The sequence below is a fragment of the Eublepharis macularius genome, chromosome 4 (genome assembly GCF_028583425.1).
Source record: "Eublepharis macularius isolate TG4126 chromosome 4, MPM_Emac_v1.0, whole genome shotgun sequence".
Classification (NCBI taxonomy): Eukaryota; Metazoa; Chordata; class Lepidosauria; order Squamata; family Eublepharidae; genus Eublepharis; species Eublepharis macularius.
The window spans coordinates 96496471-96518031 of record NC_072793.1 but is presented as its reverse complement, the minus strand read 5'-3'; the positions used below and the strand labels follow the sequence as shown (position 1 = coordinate 96518031).

Below are 21561 nucleotides of genomic sequence, written 5' to 3'. Positions count from 1 at the left end.
ACCGCACGCTGCCCGGCCTTCCCACCCTCTCCGCGTGCTCAGGCCCCTCCTGGATCACCTCCAACGTCCCTCCCTCTCTGCGAGTCCCCCAAACGGGCGAGGGGGGCGCGTGACGCTTCTCCAGCGGCCGCGGAGATTGGAGGCAACCGGGGGCGGGGGCGGGCATGCACTAATCTTTTCACCTCCATTGGGGATTACTGGCGAGCTGTCTGTAATCTGCGAGCGCAGAGCGACGAGAGCGCCGCGGGATTGCCGAGTGCGCCGAAGAGCGACAAGTTTAGTCAGGCTTTGCCCGCGCGGGACGCAGCTCGCGGTCGCTCGGACTGGGTCGGGGACGGAAGGACAGGCACGTAAGTGACAGCCGACTTCGCGCCTCGGGAGGGACGGGGAGGATCAGCCACAGATGCTTCGCTTTTCAGTTGCTATTTATAAAGCGGCCGGCCAGAGCACTCCTCACAAACGAATGCTTGAACTTTTCTTAGCCATTCTGGGCCGGTTCCGTTGCTTGTCTCTGCTTCGCTCACGCATGCACACCTCATTTTATACCTGCGGTCCCAAGCTTCGCCGGAAATCTCGAGATGGGTTGCCTTTACTATTACGCCGGCTAATTCCAGCGAGGGTGGGTTCACATGAGGCTTTGACGTCTTGTCAGGAGGTTAGGAATAGACAGGAGCCTTGTTGGGTAGGATGGATTGCAAAAGCGGCATCCGCTCATTCCTTTCCGCTGATTTTGGGATGACTGGGAGTTACTGTGTGCAGAGTGGGTGTGAGGAAGACCTTCCCTTGTGGGGGAACTCCATGACCTTCTGGGGCTCTTTTCTACCCCAGCTTCTACATCCCCCCCCCATTCTGTCTCACTTTCTCTTCCCAAACTTCTGTGTACTCTTTTAGCTTCTTATTCCATCTTTATCCTAAAGAATGGCTGTCCTGGGATAGTGTCTGAAGAAGGAGGATGTAGTCCACAAAAGTTTATGCTAAAATAAAGCTTTATTAATCTGTAATATGCTACTTGACTCCTACTTATTTCTTCAGCAAAAGACTAACATGGCTGCCCCCCCTGGAATATGAATAACCTAACAACAGTTTCATACCTGGGGAAAGGGGGTCAGTTATAGCTCTGGCATTATGTCAACAGTATTCATAGCTAAATTGTTACTATTTTTTGGTGGCGTTATTTTTTTTGGTGGCATTAAATAATGCTAGTTTATGCTACACAGCAGTAGAAAGGGTGCTGCTCCTGCTTTTAGAAACAGAAAATAAAGATGGCTAGAAATGGGCTTGTTTACGATCCAACACTGAGATTTGATAACTTGTGGGTCAGGCTGGATTCTCAAGACTGAAGAATCCAATTCTGTGCCATATGTTATAGGCCTGCCCAGACAGGTGTGCTTTGTGGCTTAGAGCTGGGGATGGCAACTTCCAGCCCACAACCTGATTGTGGCCCATAGAGCGATTTTATCTAATGGCTTTAGCAAAGCTATATGAACTGTAGAGTTCTTGCCCACATCTTCTCTTGTAAAGAAATGAAAATTGTTTCCAAAAGTTTTGGGTAAGAGAGACAGATTCCAATGAGTGTTAGGATTTTGGTTTCAGGAATACACTGCCTACAAGTTTCAATACTGTGGTGCAGTGGCTAGAGTGTCAGCCTAGGATCTGAGAAACCCAGGTTCAAGTCCTTGCTGTGCCATGGAACCTTGCTGGGCAAGTCACACACTTTCACCCTAACCTACCTAACAGGGTTGTTGTGAAGATAAAATGGACGAGAGGAAGAGAAAAGGTCTTAGCTCTCTCCCTCTCGCTATGATTCTGTGACTCAACTTGCATGTATGTAGATTGGGAAAGGGAGGGTATGAAGAGATAAGCCGATGCTAGGGTTTCATGGTCCTTTCTTATATGCCCAGGGTAATGCTGATTACCACTTTGGGGTCAGAAACCTCCAGGCCAGACTGGCTGGGGATCCTGGAGGTTTTTTTACCTTCCACTGGCTTAGATTAGGGGTCATTGGGGGAAGTGAGTGGGGGAGAGAGCTGTGAATTCCCTGCATTGTCCAGGGGGTTGGATTTGATGGCCCTTGAGAGCCCTTCCAGCTCTACGTTTCTCTCTCTCTCCTCCCTCCCAAATCTGTGATTTGCGGGTACCGGCATCATGGTTTCCACTGTCTCTCTAGGTGTGTTCTGTGGTTGTGTTTGTCAAAATAATTTCTGTGTGATAGTTACTCTTCGGACTTTGTGCTCTATCACTTTTCATTGTGGGTTAAAGCAAAGTAATGTAGTTTCTGGAGCATACAAAGAAAAGATAAAGACTAAATTGTTGAAAGGGTCAGAAATAGTGTGGTTAGCAATGACTAGCCTGATAGCAAAGCAAGAGACTTATAAAAAGGCTGGGAAATGCCCATCACTGGAAGATTATTTATGTACTCAATTTATATCCCATCTTTCTCACCTATCAAGCTTCTATGGCAGAGTGGAGATTCAAACCTGGGTCTCCCAGATCCTAGTTCAATACTTTAAGCACTACATTACACTGGCTCTCTATAAACATTATTCAGGATTACTGTTGTATTTTAGTTTATGCCCTGGTGCCAGAGGCCAGGCTAAATGAACTCTAGAGGTTTCTTCCTAACTTGTACTTTTGTCATTTTTTGAGCTATTACTAAAAGTGTGAGCAGGGAAGTCATTGGTTATCTCACCTCAGCTACAAGCAAGCTGTTGTTCTCTCAGATTCAGTCCCCTCTCTCAATCTGCAACGCAGGGATAATAATACTGGCCTACTTTACAAGTTCTAAGAATTAATGTATATGAAGCTTTTGAAATTTGAAATGCTTCAGCTAATGGCATATTTACTGTGGATGCATATGAGGAAAATCTGAAATTTCAACACTTTTTCAGATGAAAGGAACCCGGTATGCATTTCTTTCCTTTTTCATGAAATCTCCTGAGGTCTATACAGCTGGGTGAATGGTCATAAATGCAATAAAACATACTGAACTTCTTACTAATACTTTTTTTCCCCCATATTTGAACATAACACACTATTTCTTAGGGCAAAATCTTGGAAAGTGCTGTCCGACTGGTTGGGTTGTCCAGGGTATAAGGGCCTGTCTGGCGTTTGCTGTGTTGTATGCATTAAAAAAAAACTCCTCCACTTTTTCCAGCTTTAATTTTTAATTGGGCACAGGAATGACATATGTTTCCTAGCTCTGGAAACTTTTGCAGCATAGATCATGTATCGGGATCTTCTGTGGTAGACTTGAGCTAGGCTGAGCTTTAGGGGTCTAAGATAGTTTGACATTTTTAACCCCACAATGACAGTCTGTTGGGACCCAAGGAACTTCTTTGCTTGAAAGTATGAATAAGTGGTTTCAGCTTCCTGTTGCTAGTAATGCTGTAGTAGTCAAGTAACTGATAAAGTGAGCTTTGACTCATGAAAGCTTATACCCTGGAAAATGGTCTTTAAGGTGCTACTAGACTTGAATTTTGTAGTAGTCATTATGGCTGTAGGTATAACTTGTATTGAATATACTATTTGCATATCATCTGGTGTGTGTATGTGTGTGTGCGTGCGTGCACACGCGGGTGTGCACCCTTTAGCAAGAAGAGTGAATACAGAGACTGCTGTGTGGTAAACAGGTGGGACATGCTCTTAAGAGAGTATTTATAGAACTTGCTTTATTGATGGTTTTTTTGTCACTGAAGGAAGTGCACTGTATTCTCTGGTGGGCTACTCATCCTGGCTATTGGTCAGTTTCTTCCTCTATACCTAGAACAAGTTTAGATCTCTGTGAGTACAGCAACTAATTAGATGCTCTGTGTGATCAGAGGAGGGGCAGAGGAGGGCTACAAAGTCATGCCTTTAACTTCCTCACTCTCCAAAACAGTGTACATAGCTGAAACTGTGCAGTCTTTCCCCCTATATCTTCAAGGGTTAGGAATTTACTTTTTAAACTAACATTTGTCGTTCCCTTAGTTTTTGTTTAAATATAGGAAATGTATATGGTTGTGATTGGGTAAGTGGTGATGATATGAGCACAGTATCAAAACTGGCAGATGCCAATTCAGAGTAAATTTAGCCACATTACAAATCCATTTGGGGTTGTGCATATATATGAATTTTCTAGGCTGGGAGTTACTCTTTCTATAAAGCAGAGCCTGATGTGACAGAGCCAGTTCTGTGTCCTATTTCTTAAGAGGAGACTAGAACAACTACAATATGTGGGTTGCCCTATAAAGTTGGGCCCTATAATATCCGTTTGCCAACAATACTGGACTACGAACAAATTGAGTTATTATTGGAATGATGTTGGTAAGTATAAGTTCAGATCGCTGTGTGGATGGGTTAGGCTAGCACAGGATGTTAAGCAAGAAAGAGAAGGTGGAGCCGCTACATCTCAAGGGAATGGAAGTAAATCTTTATCACCAAGTCTCGAGAACCATGTAGTTTGTGCTGGTTTCCAAACCAGGGGTTAAGATGGGATTTTTATTTTTTTATTCTGGCAGGATTCATGCTTTGACAGCTATATACCAATAGATGCAGTTTTTTCAAGTACTTAAATGCAGTAATGGGGAAACTTAATGTGTTGAATGTTTGCCTTTCATTCAGTGGGTAAGGGCACCAGAGGCTTGTTAAACAAATTAGGGCACTCCCAGTGTTAAGGAAATTTGTTTTTTAAAAAACTTACTTTCTGATCTGTATTGTCTTGACTAGAAAGACGGATCACCACTTCTTTCAGAATACCCCAGTAATAAGCAATGGCCTTATCACAGGAGAGCTAGCATCAAGCACATACTTCAAGCTGATGGTCTGAGGATTGCTGTTAATAGGAGACCCTACACTGGTTCTGTCATGGGACCAAGGTACTTTTTCTCTTGCCAGGCTTCTAAGAAGACTGGATATTTGTTTGCTTTGTAGCAGAACAAGGGCACAGTTGTTTGCGGTTGGAACAATCAAAGATTCGTGTCAGAGGACAGGACAGTATTACTACTCTCAAATGGCTCTTCCTGTAGCCCTTGTCATCTGATCATCTCAAAGAGCCTTGCGTCATTCCTGCAGGCATTGTTCTACATCTTCGTTTCACTGGTAGGTACTGTGGGGTGGTAGGACCGGAACAGCAATGGTACAAGCAGGACGAGGACCTCAACATCCTTGACTTGGAGATGCTGCTTCAAATGCACTGTTCTTCCTTCCATTCAAAAGAAGCAAAATGAAGCCCTTTGACGTAGAGGCTTCCTGGACAGCCAGCGTATGATATAAATGAACATTTATTTCTCATTAGAAGCATGCAAGCCACATGTCTTCCTTTCAGGTCATTTATTTACGCTATTTCTATACTTCCTTTGGGTTATAAGGAGGTTCAAGGCCGCTTACAATTTATAATAGAATCCAATAATACCTTAACTACAGTGATCTAAAAACTATTCATGCACATTTACCTAAAATTTTGTAGACAATTTCTAAATACTTATCTAAAAACTATTCAGTAGCAGCATGGCAGCAGTGCTAAATTCTAATAGAAACTAAATTCGTTTCAAATGCCTGGGGAAATTGGAAAGCTTTTGTCTATTCCAAAAAGGAAGTAAGTATAGAAGAAAGGTAGGAGGTTCTCTAGTGAAGGTGATCCCACAGTGCTACAGCAAATACTGAAAAGGCCTTGCATCTGATAGAGGTCAGTTGTGATTGGGAATCTGCCTGAGCTGATGTTCTGTGCAGGACCTCACTGGCAGATCTTAAGGAGCAGAAGGCACTGTGGAGCCAGACTTTAAAGATCAAAACCAATACATTAATTTATTCTCAGAAATATATTTTATTTATTTACTTCATTTATACCCTGACTTTATCCCAAATGGAGACCAAAAGCAACTTACACCATTATCCTCTCCTCAGTTTTTTCCCCTCACAACACTGTGAGGTAGATTTGCTGAGAGAATGCGACTGGTCCAAGATCACCCTGTGAGTTTCCATGGCAGAGTGGTGATTTGAATTTGGGTTTCTCAGTTTGTGGTCCAACACTCTAAACACTACACCCCGTTGGAATGCCCCGGTATTGTGTTCTCTCCTGCTCATTCCTGGCAAAGCTGAGCAGCAGCATTTTTGACTAGTTGTAGTTTCCAGGTAGTCATTAGGGGGCAGCCCTGTGTAGAGCACACTACAGTAGTCTAAACAGAGAGGCCACAAGGCAGCATTTTTCAGTTCTAGCATCAGGCATAGCCGATGCTGACATTGACAATCAGACAGTATTGATAAAAAGTGCTTCTGGTTGTATCTGCGACTTCAGGCTCATTCTGTAATGCCTGAGCCTCCAGGGTCTGAACCTGATCCTTTAGGGAGAGTACAATCTCATCCAGAGCAGACATTTCCCTTGCTAACCAATTCCCTGAATCCACCACCATCATCATAATGTCTGTTGCATCTGGATTAACTCCAGTTTATTCACCCTCAGTCATCCCACCATAGATTGCTTAGTATGCAGATACATATTTTATGTAAACCTCCTTAGGCCTCTTTTGTAGAGGGGAAAGGTGGGATGGAAATGTTGTAAAGAAACAAACAAATTGCAGTGTCCCTTAGAACTGCTTTCATAATTACAACTATACATAGAAGTCTTCAGTTTGTATGTTGAGTCTCTGATAGTACAAAAGTAAACCAAGCACCAGCAGCACACGAGCCAAGCTACAAGTGACGCCTTACACAGGTTGGACACTTGTCAGCTTCCCTCAAGTTTTGATGGGAAATGTAGGCGTCCTGGTTTTACAGCTTGGCTCTCCATTACAGCTGCAAGACCAGGAGGCCTACATTTCCCATCAAAACTTGAGGGAAGCTGACAAGTGTCCAACCTGTGTCAGGCGTCACTTGTAGCTTGGCTCTCAGGCAACATCCTTATGAGGAGGAAGAGGAGGAGAAGCCCTTATGTGGAAGGACAGCTCTGCAGTTCCTTAGGATTGAGGGTTGATTTTGCCTGACTGAAAGGCCGCCTCTGTCCAACAGCAGCTGAAGGTGGCAGCTGAAGGTACATAAGCTGTAGAGCTCAGCAACCAGTTAGGACTATTTGCTTTGGCGGATACATAATAAGTAAAACTTTTAGCTCAGAGGACTGGCTTGTTTTTCCAGGGCATTGTTTTCAAAGCTGTGTTATGCCTGGCAAGATAGTGAAGCAATCTATACTCTGCTCCTTGTGCTGAAACTGGTGGCTGCATGTGCACATGTGCCCCCTGCTGTAACTTGTCAATGCTTACCCAGAGATTTATTTCCTGTTGCCTCCATTTCTTTCACCTCAGATTCTCTGCCACAGTCCAATTGGCAATCTAGTCAGTATACTGCTTCAGAGAAATGATAATTTAAAGCACTTAAACAAACAAACAAACACAAAATCTTCTTTAGGTTCTCTTAATGTCTGAAAGGGCATTATTCATGGGCTTTTTGTTGTGTGTATGTGTTTTGTAGTACATCAGTAAAGCTTTTCTTCAGGCTCCATTAAGCTGTCTCCATTGACTTTGGGACCTATACGCGCACAAGAACGTATAGGTCTGCTAAAGAAGAGGGCGCAGTTTAAAAACACCAGGTGGGGAAGGAACTGATGCCCAGAAGAGTAATGGTTGGCCACAACCTGAACCAGACATGCTGCCAAAGCTGTTCTAGAACTGAGAGAGTGTTGAAAAGAACATTCCTGTGATGAGGTTGAGGCTTTAGCCTGTTCCTGTTAGGGAACTTTGAGGTATTGTGTGCAGCCCTTCTGCCAAACTTTTGATTCCTGGACTGAGTGGGTGTCGGCACAGATGACATTTCACCATACATATGTGATCTTCTCTGTGGAAAAATTCTCTTTACCACGTAACAGGATGATAGTGACAACCCACTTAGAATGTGATAAATGATTGTATGCATCTTGTTACAAAGAAGCATACCTAGTACAGAATATGTGTGCATAGAGTCTTTTTTCTTTACCTGGTGAATAGGTGCTGTAGCCATCCTTATTATGGTAGGCAATCAAATTGCTGCCATTCTCTCTGCCCATCACCCAGGCATATATTTCTGTTACCTGCCTCTTATCCCACACTGCTTACACATGCACTAACTTATTTCAGTGGTAGTTTAAACACTTGGATTCGGCATCCATTTTCTTCAGTCCTTTTGCAGACCCATACTATGAAGAACAATGGCTCTTTTAAAGACTGGATTTCTGTGCATCCGGATTAATCAATGACTTTCCAAAAGGCAACATGGGATAGGTGAAGTGAGTTTTTTTCCCAGTCTTGCATGGCCATCTTGGCTTCCATAAATTGGGGCAGGAACTGGAGCAACAGTCCTGAGCAAACTTGACAGTTGACGTGGTATTTCAGTGGGGAAGTCAGACAGCAGCCAGAGGGTCATTAGCAACAGAGAAACTTCATTTTGTGGAGCTGGGAGTCAGTGTGCAAGCCAAGACTTAATTGCCAGTAAGAAACATCTATTGGTTTTGCTGCCAGCTGAACATCAAAAAGTGCAGAAAATAAAAAAATAAGTAATTGAAAACATGCTTTATATCCAAGAATTCAGAATGAGACCTGGGGAGGCACAAAGGCATAGTGCTGAAAGCAATGGCATGATGTGTGTGGGGAGGCAGAGGCAATAGACAAAGAGGGATGTGAGGAAGCCTGGACTTAGTAAGTGGGACTGAATAGCAGTTTTGTGGTGTGGTGCTTGTTTGCTATTTTAATTGTGTTTTATTGGTGATACTGCATTTTAAATGTCTGGTGTTTTGTAAGCCACTTTGAATTTTGGAGAAGTGGTATATGAATTTTCAAATAAATAAATAAAGCATACTATGATGGTTGTTGTGGATTTTCTGGGCTGTCTTGCCGTGGTCTTGGCATTGTAGTTCCTGACGTTTCGCCAGCAGCTGTGACTGGCATCTTCAGAGGTGTAGCACCGAAAGACAGGGATCTCTCAGTGTCAAACAGTGTCAAACACAGAGAGATCCCTGTCTTTCGGTGCTATACCTCTGAAGATGCCAGTCACAGCTGCTGGCGAAACGTCAGGAACTACAATGCCAAGACCACGGCAATACCGCCCGGAAAATCCACAACAACCCATCGTTCTCCGGCTGTGAAAGCCTTTGACAATATATCAAAGCATACTATGTCTCCAACCCCCGCTGTCATGACATTTTCTTAAAATATGTATATCAGCATAAATTACTTAATTGCTATATAATTACATGTTTTTAAGTTCTTATCTTTAAGGATTAAGAAAACCCTGTAATATTCAAAATGTCTTAATAAAACCATAAGAATGTATTGTCGAAGGCTTTCACGGCCGGAGAACGATGGTTGTTGGGGGTTTTCCGGGCTGTATTGCCGTGGTCTTGGCATAGTAGTTCCTGACGTTTCGCCAGCAGCTGTGGCTGGCATCTTCAGAGGTGTAGCACCAAAAGACTACACCTCTGAAGATGCCAGCCACAGCTGCTGGCGAAACGTCAGGAACTACTATGCCAAGACCACGGCAATACAGCCCGGAAAACCCCCAACAACCAAAACCATAAGAACTTTGCCTATCATTTAGGATACTTTGTCTGTGAGAGCCAGCATGGTGTAATGGTCACAATGTTGGACAAGGACTTGGGGCAACCTGATTCGAAACTCTGCTCTTTCACAGAAGCTTGCTGGGTAACCTTGGGCCTGTCATGATCTCTCAGCCTAACCTACCTCACAAGATTGTTGTGAGAATAAGGTGTGGGAGAGAACCTTGTGATAAGCTGCTTTGGGTTCCTATTAAAGGAGAAAAGTGGTGTGTGTGTTAAAAAAATTGGGGAAATCTTTTTTTCTAAAGTCCTTCTTACTGCTCTGTATTAAGGTCGTTCTCCTCATCTGAATTTCACCCTGGATTTATGACCTGGTCTTTCTTCTGAAATATTAGAGATGCATTAGAACTTCTCAGTTGTTTTGCTTTATATTTCTAAATTTTATACTGTGTGTATATAGATTGTGCTGAACGTTTGCCACAACTTTCTATTCCTTCAAGTTGTTTGTTCTTGTCCACTGCAGTACTTACGTGCCTGTGTGCTTTGATAGATCACTGACCGAAAACAAACATGATGGTGCATATGATCAAGATTTTTTTTTTGTATGTAGAGTTTTGTCAACTGTAGGAGTGCGTGTGTCCATCAGTAAAGCATTGCCGAAGATGCAATCATAAGTACATCACATTAAGATTGGCTATGTAAGTAGGGAAAGCCATTGATCTTTACTTAATATGTTATAGGTATCCTTGCTTTTGCATCTGTCATTCCCTTTATGTGGCAGTCCATTGCCATTCATACCAGCAGGTGTTCCAAAGAGCTTGTGGGTTGTGTGGCAGGTTTGCCAGATGTTGCTTCTCCATTATAACACTGCAATGATGGGAGAATCTGCACCTGCAGAATGTTTTTGTTGTCAGTTATCAGTTAAAGTTGATCAGAAACAAGAGAAAGGAGTAGCAAGCTTCTCAGGATGTTCCCCACTCTACCTGAAATCTTACTTTCAATAGGTAGGCTGCTGTTTCTGCCAATTCTACAGAGAAAGCAGCTAGCTGAAGGTGAGGCATACAGAAGGAGCCTGCTGCCTCCAGGAATATTTCTTCATTAACTTTGGTATTATGCCATTGATGGTACAGACATGGTAATAACTTCAGTAGTACCACTCATAGAAATGCATAGTTATACTGGTAAGCACTGCCTGCCATCTATAGGTCTTTGGTTATTTTAAAAAAATTGTAATGATGAATGAAATATTATCCTGGTATCTTCACTGGAGAACAAACTGAGGTACTTGGACTCCAGTGTAGAGTGTTTACACTGATGGGACTGGGTGGTTGTATCAATTTTTTTGCACATTTCTGATTGTTATATGAACCCATAGGGACAGTAATTGATGTCTCACTAAGTTTCCTTATATTGCCTCCTTGAATATTTAGATTTCACTTCTGAAAAATCTGCATCACAGAGCTAGAGGAGACCAAAAGGTGAAGTCTTCAGCCTTATGGCAGGATCCTTCATAGATCTATCTTCTGAACTTGTGGCTGAATGGCTGAACTTGTGCCATTCTTATCGCTCTGTTTTATAAACAAAGTCACTGGAGGCACCTGCATTTCAGGAACCACTTATAACAAAGGTAGCTGTTGGTGGATATTATATGAGGGGCAAATAGACTTTAAGCCAATAATTTGAAATTCCTTTGCAAAACTGAGTTCTTCACTTGAGAAAGTCTTTGGGAAATAGGTTGGTGGCATTGAGAATTAAGATGGAAGCTTAATAATAAATTGGTACATTGAATAAACTAATAAGTTTATTTGCTATCCTATAATTATAGTTGAGCAGTAACGTTAACCAATCACAGGCATCAATGGGGGTGTTGCCCCACCATTGCAATTGAGCAGAAAAACAATATAACAAAAATCTAGCATTAATTTTTTTTTAAAAAGGCTATGTGATGTCATCATAGGCGACGGCGGATCTAAACCCGCCCCGTATTGCGCAATTCTCCCAGGGATGTCCCAGGGCGCAGTAAAAGAGGGGATGTGAACACAGACTGGGACATTGCATGATAGAATCCAGCGCAATTATTGCGTATGAAAAGTGGAAGGTAGGGAAGTGTGGATTCGGCCATTGTTTGCTTGTCCATACACATATTTCGAAGCTGTGAGTGTGGATTTGGGGAGCTCAGCTTGGGAGGGACCTTTGCAGTGAAGAAGTGAGGAAAAAGTTACACACTGAGTAATGTTCAGCAGTAGCACACATGGTCTCAGGCACTTTGCACATTGTTGTGAGCTACAAATTTAAGAGTGGCGCCACCTAGGTGCTCTTCAGGTTCATATATCTCATACCACCTTCCTTTCATACCCCCTCCCAAAACTGAGAAGAGGTTATGGCTTAGTAGCAGAGAATCAGCTTTGGATGCAGAAGGTCCCAGGTTCAGTCTCTGGCACCTCCAGTTAAAAAGATCAAGTAGTAGGTGCTGCAAAACCATGGAGAGCTTCTACCTACCTGTCCTAGTAGACAATTCTGACCTTGACAGACCTGTAGTTTGACTCAGTATAGTGCAGCTTTATGCGTACTCATGTGTTATACTCACCAGTCCCTTGTAGGGAGTTGAATTGGGAGTCTATATGTGTCTGCTGTTCCATTTGGGTTCCTTTGAGGCAACGGGTCCGACTCCTGAATGTTTGACTTGCAGTTGGTTGGATCCAGTGATTGGCAGACTCAAGGACTGAGGAACATTCCTGTATTCATTCCTGGCGCTGCAGGACCCATGTGGACTAATAGTCATGGTGTGCTAGGAACTGCAGGGGGAAGGTGACTTCACTCTCATTTTCATCACTCCTTTCCACTGCAGCCTTCAAACTCTCATGGGTCCTGCAGCCCTGGGAATAAAGTTGCTTGGAGTCAAAAAGGACTGCTGTGGGGAGGGAAATATGGGAAAGATCCATGATCATCATCAGTTGCTGCTTATGGATTGCTAGATACAGTGCAAAGACTGTAGTGTAGTTATTGGTGCTCATCTAGTAATGTGGTTGCATTCTCTTTCCTCCACCTTCATGTTGACTTGCATCTGCATATCATACCAACATCATTATTGCTTCTGCATGACATTGCAGTGACATTGTGCTGATATCATGATGACATAGCTTGAGAGCTGTCGCAGTGTAGTAGCATCTGAAATGCTCTGGCTGAGGTTTATACAGTGCTTGAGAGGCTCTCATTGGCTGCAGAGTTAGTTGGTGTCATGTAAGCTGAACCATGGTTGTGTAGATATAGCAGAAAGTAGTAGGGGGCAGCTTTCCATTTACACTTATTCCACCTCTTTTGTTAGTGTAAACCTATGCAGTTGTTTGTTGGTGGGGGGACCTGGTCTGAGAGGCCTTAAGATGCCAACTAACTTCTGTTCCTCCCCTGACATGCCCCCACACTACCCAGATCTGATCCTTATGCCAGTGAAACTATACTGGTGCAGGGGTATCTCCAAGATGTACCTATGTAGGGGGCTTTGCTGCCCTCCTAAGTTGCACCACAACAGTCTTCAGATGGCACTTGTTGTCTTCTAAATTTTCATCTATATAATGGGGACTATATAACTCTCTTTTCCCTATCTGGTTCTAGTGATATTAGTGTTTGAATAGGCGACAGCATGCCTTGGACATTGGGGGGAGGGGCGGTGTATGTATGTGTAAGACTAGCAAGTTGCTACTCTCTTGTCTAAGGTGGGAGTGCCTCCTGACTCCTCCTCCTTGTCTCTATGCCTCTTGGGAGATCTCTCTCTTGCCTCCTGGTCTTGAAGGAGAAGGGTGTAACCCTCCATGCTCCCCCATGAAGGCCTTATCCACAGACTGACATCTCAGCCTCGCTGCCTATCTCAGGCCGTGGTTTAGATTTAGGGAATGTAACTCTAACTCCTTTTCTCCAAGATATTGCTATGGAAGGAATCAACTTCAATAAAACTGTAAGTTGTATCTTTCTGTGATTTTGTCTGAAGACTAATTCATGATTGGGGCTTAAAATGCTTCTGCCTAAATAACTCTGCTGTGTAACCATAAAGGTATCACTAACTATATACAAATTATCCAAATATTCCCAATAATTAGAAAGTCATTGATAAGCAGTATATAATTATGCAGGCCCCATCCCACAGTCATATAATACCAGTCTTGTGGTGATGAGTATGTTGATATTACTTGAAATCCATCAAACTTGATTTGATCCCAGCATTTAACAAACTGCTGAATGCCTGTTCTGAGCTTGGCATCAATGGGGTTGGTGGTAATTCTTTCTGCTGCAATCTGTTTTTTTTGCCTTCAAGGTTACTTGCAATATCATTCTAGGGGCCATTTGATGGCATATCCTGGCTCAACACATCTGTTTTTCAATGCCAGAGTCCATGCCTAAAACATAATACATAAAGAGAGAGCAGGGCTGGGTCGAGGGGGGGCAGGGGAGGTAGCCTGCCCCCAGCGCTGCCAAAGAGGGGGCGCCGGACATGGCTGCCAGCTGCCGGGAGTGTGCTGCGGCTCGCTGCATGGGAGGCTGAGCGCAGGGTTGGCAGGCCCTCGCCTGTCCCACTGATGGGGCGGCTGGCTTGCTGCATGTGCAGCGGGGCAGGCAAACCATGCAAAGGGCCTCCTAGCCGTGTGCTCAGCCACCCACGCAGCAAGCCAGCCGCCCCAGCGCACGCCTACGCTGCCGCTAGTTCCGCAGCACACCGGCTGCTTGGGCGGGCGGCTTGCCATGCGGGTGGCACGGGGCAGCCGAACCGCACGGAGGGCCTCCTAGCCCTGTGCTCAGCCGCCCGCGCAGCAAGCCAGCCGCCCCAGCGCACGCTCGCGCGGCAAGCCAGCTGCCAGCTCTGTGGCGCGCTGGACGATTGAGGCCAAATCCCCAGCATCTTGTTTTATAGAAATTAAACACTGACACATGCACCCCTTCCATACACTGCATATCCCATCTTCCATATGGATTTTCCCTACCTATTAGACAGTGATGTGTGCTCTTGCTTTAAATATTTGTCTCATGTTACAAATGTTGATACAAGTGAACATATGAAGTTGGCCCCAAAGAGATCTGCCTTGCCTCAACCAGGACCAGGGCGTTCTTGGCCCTAGCTCCCACCTGGTAGAACTCTCTGTCTGTGGAGACCCGGGCCCAGCAGGAATTCTTATCTTTCTGCTGGGCCTGTAAGATGGAGCTGTTCTGCCAGGCATATGGTGGTTGAGGTGAGTGGGCCGTGAAACTGGCCTTGTGCTGGGGGGGGGGTTACCCCTTGTTCTAACAGTAATTAGCCATCCAGCTGCACAGATTGCTATTTGGATCGTGTAATATGTGTGCTGCTTTTGGAAACTGTATTGTAGTATTTATTTGGTTTTAAATTAACGTTTATGTATTTTATATATGTTGTATTCTGTTATGAGCCCATTTACAGGGAGAGTGGATTAGAGATATAATAAATAATAATAATATATATAGTGAATCAGACCAGTGGTTGCTCTAGCTCAGTGTTGTCTGTTATGACTGGTAGCAGCTCTTCAGGATCTGTCAGAGACATGTCTTTGACAGGTTTTGACCAGTTACCCAACGTCTTTTAACCAGAATCTTCTGTGTGAAAAGCTTGTGCTCCTCTGTTTCGGAGGATGTTTTTGTATATGATGTTGCTTAGGTTCTATTTTAATCTGTGGTAAGGTTTTGGTTTTATACCTACTGCCTGCTTTATGTGTTGGTTTCTGATTTTGGATTTCTTTGAAGTTAGCTTTTACATACTTCTATTTATTTATTTACTTCATTTACGCCTACCTTTCTCCCCATTGGGGATCGAAAGTGGTTTACAGCAGTCTCCTTGCCTCCAGCTTATTTTAAGTTGCCTTGTGGATGCAGAAATGGTTGAAAGGAGGAATAAAATTGAGAAACGAATAAAGTTGTGTTTGATGGTTGTTGTGGATTTTCCAGGCTGTATAGCCGTGGTCTTGGCATTGTAGTTCCAAGACCACGGCTATACAGTCCAGAAAATCCACAACAACCATCGTTCTCCAGCCGTGAAAGCCTTCGACAATATAAAGTTGTGTTTCTTAGGAAGAGCTTTGTAATATGAGAATGGCCATGGTGATATTTTCCCCCTTATCCTGTCAGGAATCTAATCCGTGTGTGTATGAAATTGTCACATAAGAAGCAGCCCTTGATGTCAAACATCAGTGTTGCATGAAATTTTGAGGAAAAAGTGGAACTCAGTGGTATTGACCTCTTAGTAAACATGGATAGAATTGAGCTGCAAGAACAGTTGAAAGAGTTCTGCAACCCAGGCTTTGTCAAAGCAGCAGGAGAAAGTAATGAAGGCTCAGAGTAGGCACTAGGAAGGTACTTACTGTACTTACTGAAAAATATTTAATTTGTGTACTTTTATCATGCCCTTCCTCCAGGGAGTTCAGGTTGGCATACATTTTACCGTTTTCCATTTTACCCTTATAACAACAACTCTGCAAGGTAAGTGACTGGGCCAAGGTGATCCCAGTGGGCACAATGGGGATTTGAACCTAAATCTCCCAGCTCCTAGGAGCCCCATGGCGCAGAGTGGTAATCTGCAGTACTGCAGCCCAAGCTCTGCTCATGACCTGAGTTCGATTTTGGAGGAAGCCAGGTTCAGGTAGCCGGCTCAAGGTTGACTCAGCCTTCCATCCTTCCGAGGTTGGATGTGACGTCCCCCCATGGGTCAGTAACGACTCGGTGAAAATCAGTAGTCCCAGCACAGGGGACTACCCTTACCTTTTTACCCTCCCAGCTCCTAGGGCAACCTCCATACCAAGCTGACTGTCTTAGGTTCAGGAGGAAATAATTCCCTTTTCCATATCTTTTTGTTATGTTACTGACAATAGTCATTCACCCCACTCTTTCCTCTATCATACTGCCCATAATTAAACTCTAGATAAAACTATTTACAGTGATAGCATTGTTACAGAGGGCAAACTGAGAGCGATTGTAATTACAGGGGCCTCTGCCATAGAGATTAGTAGAATGTGCCAGATGATTTAAGAAAGCAAGCCACCCCTCTTCTGATGCAGCACTGGGCCATTTTTGATAGGAAGTTTGATGAGACTGAAAAACACAGAAGAGTCAGGAAAATGCTAGGAAAGATTGTCAACAGTGTAAATACTGAGCTGTGCCTCTTTTCTCAGTGCTGCACTATAAACAAATATGAGTGAAATAGCATTAAAAAACTAGGCTCAGAGTTAAGTTTCAGTACTAACAGAGGATCTTCCACAGATGCTGCCTCATGGTAGGGAGGTTAGAAATCTAGGCAATTCATGTGACTCGGTTTCATTTGTATCCTTAGGGGAACTGCACTTCCAGTTCTGGAGAGGATGAAAAACCAGCGCCTCCCCTCCAGGCAGATGCAACTTTTATGCTACCCGGCTATATTTCTAATGGATTCTAAATTCCATTGAAGTAATAGAACAAATATGACCCTTTAGAGACAGTATGAGGTTTCTTGGACTAATTATCTAAATGGAGTCGTATTGCTTTGTGTAGTGTTGCCAGATACCTGGTGTTGGGGCTGACACTAGGAAAACATTTCTGTCCTCTTAGCAAACATTATTAGAGATACAATACTTTGCACACAGAATGGGGAAGCACACTGAGAATCTGTATAGGCCAGTGGGTGGAGTGGTAGACTTGGGTACAGGTTCAATCATGAACTCTTTGTTCTCTGAGGACACCAGTTTCCATTTGCAAAATGGGAATCTTGATCTGTTCCTTACAGAGTTGTAATATTTAACTCTGTTTCTTTGTTGAAGTGGCTTGAAGATTTCTGAAATCCCGTTCTTCCTCTCTGGAGAGACTGGCACTAGTGTCTAGTGTTGGCAGAACAGATAATGTCCCTATATGTTAAACAGGAAATGGTTAGGCTTTTTCTGTCAGAACTGCAGAGAGGTAGCCCAGGGCCCAGAGGGGAAAAAAGACTCCTCCCTCCTGAACTCCACACAAGCGCTGCCAGCAAATAACTCAGAACCGTTAACTGCATGGAATATAAATGTATTACTGTTTATTAGATGTTCCAGCTATAGCTCATATTGATTTACAATAGCTAATCTGCCTTTAGTCTCACTGAAAAAAGCAGACTATAAACAATGTTAATAAACAAATAAATAACATTTAGCCTAGTATGTAACATTTTATAATGATGATTTCATTAGTAACCATGAATGCTGATTCAACAAATAGTAAACCTTTACTTTGAAGGTGAAAGATCTAACAGGCACAGTCTTGTTTGCTCACTAACATTAAGCAATATGAACCAATAAGTTAGGGGTCTTCAGCTTTGTGGGGCCCAGGGCCATTTGTCCCCTTTGCCCAGCCGCTTTGCATCCCTGAATCTGGTTCTAGTAGGATTACGAGAGGAGAAACTGCATGGAGTAAAAATTCTTCTTTCCTAAAGATGCAGGAGTACTATGAGTGCCTACACTTGGCAAGCCTGGCAATAATGCTAGAAGAAGAAATGGCAGTGTGACTATTAAACTGGGCCTTCTGCTAGTTTCATACCCAGCGCTTGAGGAGCTCTTGCATGAGTGACATGTAAAATGTTTGCAGCAAAATGGGAGACTGACGCAGGAGCCGGGGGTTAAACATAACTACTTGCTGTGGTTTCTGAGGTAACAATAAAAAAGGAGGCAGAGCTCTGTCCAGAGTCAGAACAGAGCTTCCAAAGATGAAAAGGAACTGTACTTATTGTGAGAATAATGCCTGATGCACTTTGAGTCTAAATATCTAATTTCTTCAGATAATCATAATCCCCACTAATATAATTAAAGAGTAAGATCACTCTTTATGCCCACTGTTCCTGTACAGCTTCATTAGCAGAATGAAGTGAGAGAGCAACAAAAGTCTGTATTGCAGGTAGGCAGTGTTGCTGGGTCGCAACCCCCAGTGTCTGTGCATAGAGCTTAAATTTCTTGACGCGGCAGGAGCAGAGGCTGCCGTGGCTGGCTTCTCCTACCTGCTCATTCTCCAGCCTTGTTGCCTGCCTGTTTCCCCACTTTCTGAAATGAAAAAGATCAGGGAAGGATCTGTAGAAGAAAAACTTCTACAGATACGTGAGAAGCAAACACAAGGTAAAAGAGGCAATTGGACCGCTGTAGGGAGTAGATGGAGAAACTCTGATGCAGGACAGAGAAAAAGCAGACAGGCTTAATGACTTTTTTGCCTCTGTTTTCTCCCTGAAGAACTCAGGCACATCTAGAGATAGTAGAAAATGTGGCAGGACACCTGAGTGGCTAATTGACATTGACAGAGAGGTAGTGGAGAGGCATCTGGCTGCACTGGATGAATACAAATCCCCTGGGCCGGATGGGGTGCACCCAAGAGTACTGAAGGAACTTTCCAGAGAACTTGCAGAACCCCTGTCCATCATCTTCAAGGCCTCCTGGAGGACTGGGGATGTGCCACAAGATTGGAGAAGAGCGAATGTTATCCCAATCTTTAAGAAAGGGAGGAAGGATGACCCGGGAAACTACAGGCCAGTCAGTCTGACTTCTGTTGCTGGGAAGATATTAGAACAGATTTTAAAGGGATCAATCTGTAAGCATCTGAAGGACCGCTCAGTGATCCGGGGAAGTCAGCATGGTTTTGTTCCTAACAGATCCTGCCAGACCAACCTGGTTTCCTTCTTTGATCGAGTGACCAGCTTGCTGGATCGGGGGAACTCTGTTGACGTGATTTATCTGGATTTCAGTAAAGCTTTTGATAAGGTCCCCCATGACATTCTGATGGGCAAACTGGAAGACTGTGGAGTAGACTATAGGACAGTTCAGTGGATAGGGAACTGGTTGGAGGACCACACTCAAAGAGTGGTGGTCAACTGCGTTTCATCAGATTGGAGGGAGGTGTCCAGTGGGGTGCCACAGGGCTCGGTTTTGGGCCCGGTACTTTTCAATATTTTTATCAATGATCTGGATGAAGGCGTGGAAGGGCTGCTCATTAAATTTGCTGATGATACCAAATTGGGAGGAGTAGCAAACACCCAAGAAGATAGAATTAAAATTCAACAAGACCTGAATACTTTGGAGAAGTGGGCAGCTGTGAATAGGATGCAATTCAACAAAGACAAGTGCACAGTATTACATCTGGGCCACAAAAATGAGAAGCACAAATACTGGATGGGGGATACACTTCTGGGCAGTAGTATATGTGAAAGGGATCTTGGGGTAAGAGTGGACTGTAAACTGAATATGAGCAGTCAGTGTGATGCGGTGGCAAAAAAGGCTAATTCAATCCTGGGTTGTATCAAAGGGGCCATAGCATCGAAATCGCAGGAGGTCATAGCCCCTCTCTATACTGCCTTGGTCAGGCCGCACTTGGAGTACTGTGTGCAGTTCTGGAGGCCTCACTTCAAAAAGGATGTGGACAAAATTGAGAGGGTGCAGAGGAGAGCGACGAGGATGATCAGGGGTCTGGAGACTGAGCCCTACGAGGAACGGCTGAGGGCCTTGGGAATGTTTAGTTTGGAGAAAAGGAGGTTGAGGGGGGACATGATTGCTCTCTTTAAATATTTGAAAGGCTGTCATTTGGAGGAGGGCAGGGAGCTGTTCCAGTTGGCAGCAGAAAGGGTAGGACGCGAAGCAATGGGCTAAAACTACATGCACAAAGGTACCGGCTGGATATTAGGAAAAACTTTCACCGTCAGAGTAGTTCAAAAGTGGAATCAGCTGCCTAGGGAGGTGGTGAGCTCCCCCTCACTGGCAGTTTTCAAGAAGAGGCTGGATGAATACTTGTCAGAGATGCTTTAGGCTGATCCTGCACTGGGCAGGGGGTTGGACTAGATGGTCTGTATGGCCCCTTCCAACTCTATGATTCTATGATTCTATGATCGAATGTGAAAAGCTGCCACAGCCTCTTTTTTTGCTGCATTTGGGAATTTAAAGCTTTATATACATTCTTTGGGGTAGTTTCAGGAGGGTATCCATATTGGTCTGCAGTAGAAGAGCAAGATTTGATTCCAGTTGCACCTTAGAGACTAGATTTCTAGAGAGTTTTGATTCTCAAAAGCTCCTTCTTAGGGGTGTAATCTGGTTAATTTGCCACATTTTTCCTGACTAGTCTCCTCAGCTTTTTAGTGCTGCCTGACAAGCTGAAATTTGGCAGATGCTACTTAACCTTGGCTGGAGAAGAAGTAGGGGGAATGGTTTTTCTGTTGAATTCCATCAATTCTACAACTGTTAAAGACACAGCTGTTTTGAAAGAAAAAAAGTGTGGAAACTTGATCAGAGACTTCCGGTGACGCTTGAGTACCTGAATTTTCTTGCAAGTGAGCAAGGTTTTAAAATAAACTTCTGTCTAACTATAATGAAAAAGAATTATGAGCACCTTCTTCATGCAAAAGTAGAAACTTTCTCATCAGAACAAGTTGCCAGAAAACAAGGGGCAGCCAACACATGGGCAGCTGTTGAGCTGTAGCTTTGCAACTGCAGTTTGACAAGAAGTGTTATTCATTATTACCCAGCATTAGGGAAAGCCCTAAAGTGAATGTAAGAAAGGGATATTGTTCCCTCCAAAGGTGATCGTCTCTTCAAACTGTTTCTTTCACGCCTAGACTGATGGTGCAGTATAGATTACAGGCCTTCTTTGCTATTATAGTGGCCTTCATAACATAGTTACACTGACTTGCGATGATATGTATAGTCCAGCATCTTAGGTCTGGTGATGGCTGGCATTAGATGCTGTAAATGAGACAATGGACCATCCCTGTAGTCTACTGGATAATTATAAAAGACCTTTTCTTTGAATGTTGTTGAATGAGCATTTCAAAAATGGCACAGTAGGCTTCAGTGAGCCAGAGTGTTTTTTTAAAAAAACATGTACATGTCTCAAACTGTGCAGTTGTACCTTGCATTTCAGGGGAACTCCAGACAGGGCTTGGATCAAATAGGGGGAATATGCAGTCAGCAACCATGATATCGCTGTACATTAGGGTTGCCAGTCCCCAGCTGGGGGCAGGGATCCCCTGCTTCCACCTCCTGTCTCCACTTACCTGGCCAGTGTGTGTGTGTGGGGGGGGGGGGGGCAAGCCTGTTTTTACCCTG

The 21561-nt window shown here is 43.9% G+C and overlaps 1 protein-coding gene across 1 annotated transcript in view; it reads left to right on the top strand.

The window, feature by feature from the left end:
- Window positions 1-215: 215 nt before the first annotated feature.
- SLC38A3 (solute carrier family 38 member 3) overlaps window positions 216-21561 on the top strand; it is a 103457-nt gene continuing 82111 nt past the window's right edge. The window contains exon 1 of the mRNA XM_054976038.1: window positions 216-350. The gene's annotated coding sequence lies outside the window, so the exon portion shown is untranslated. The remainder of the gene's footprint in view (window positions 351-21561) is intronic.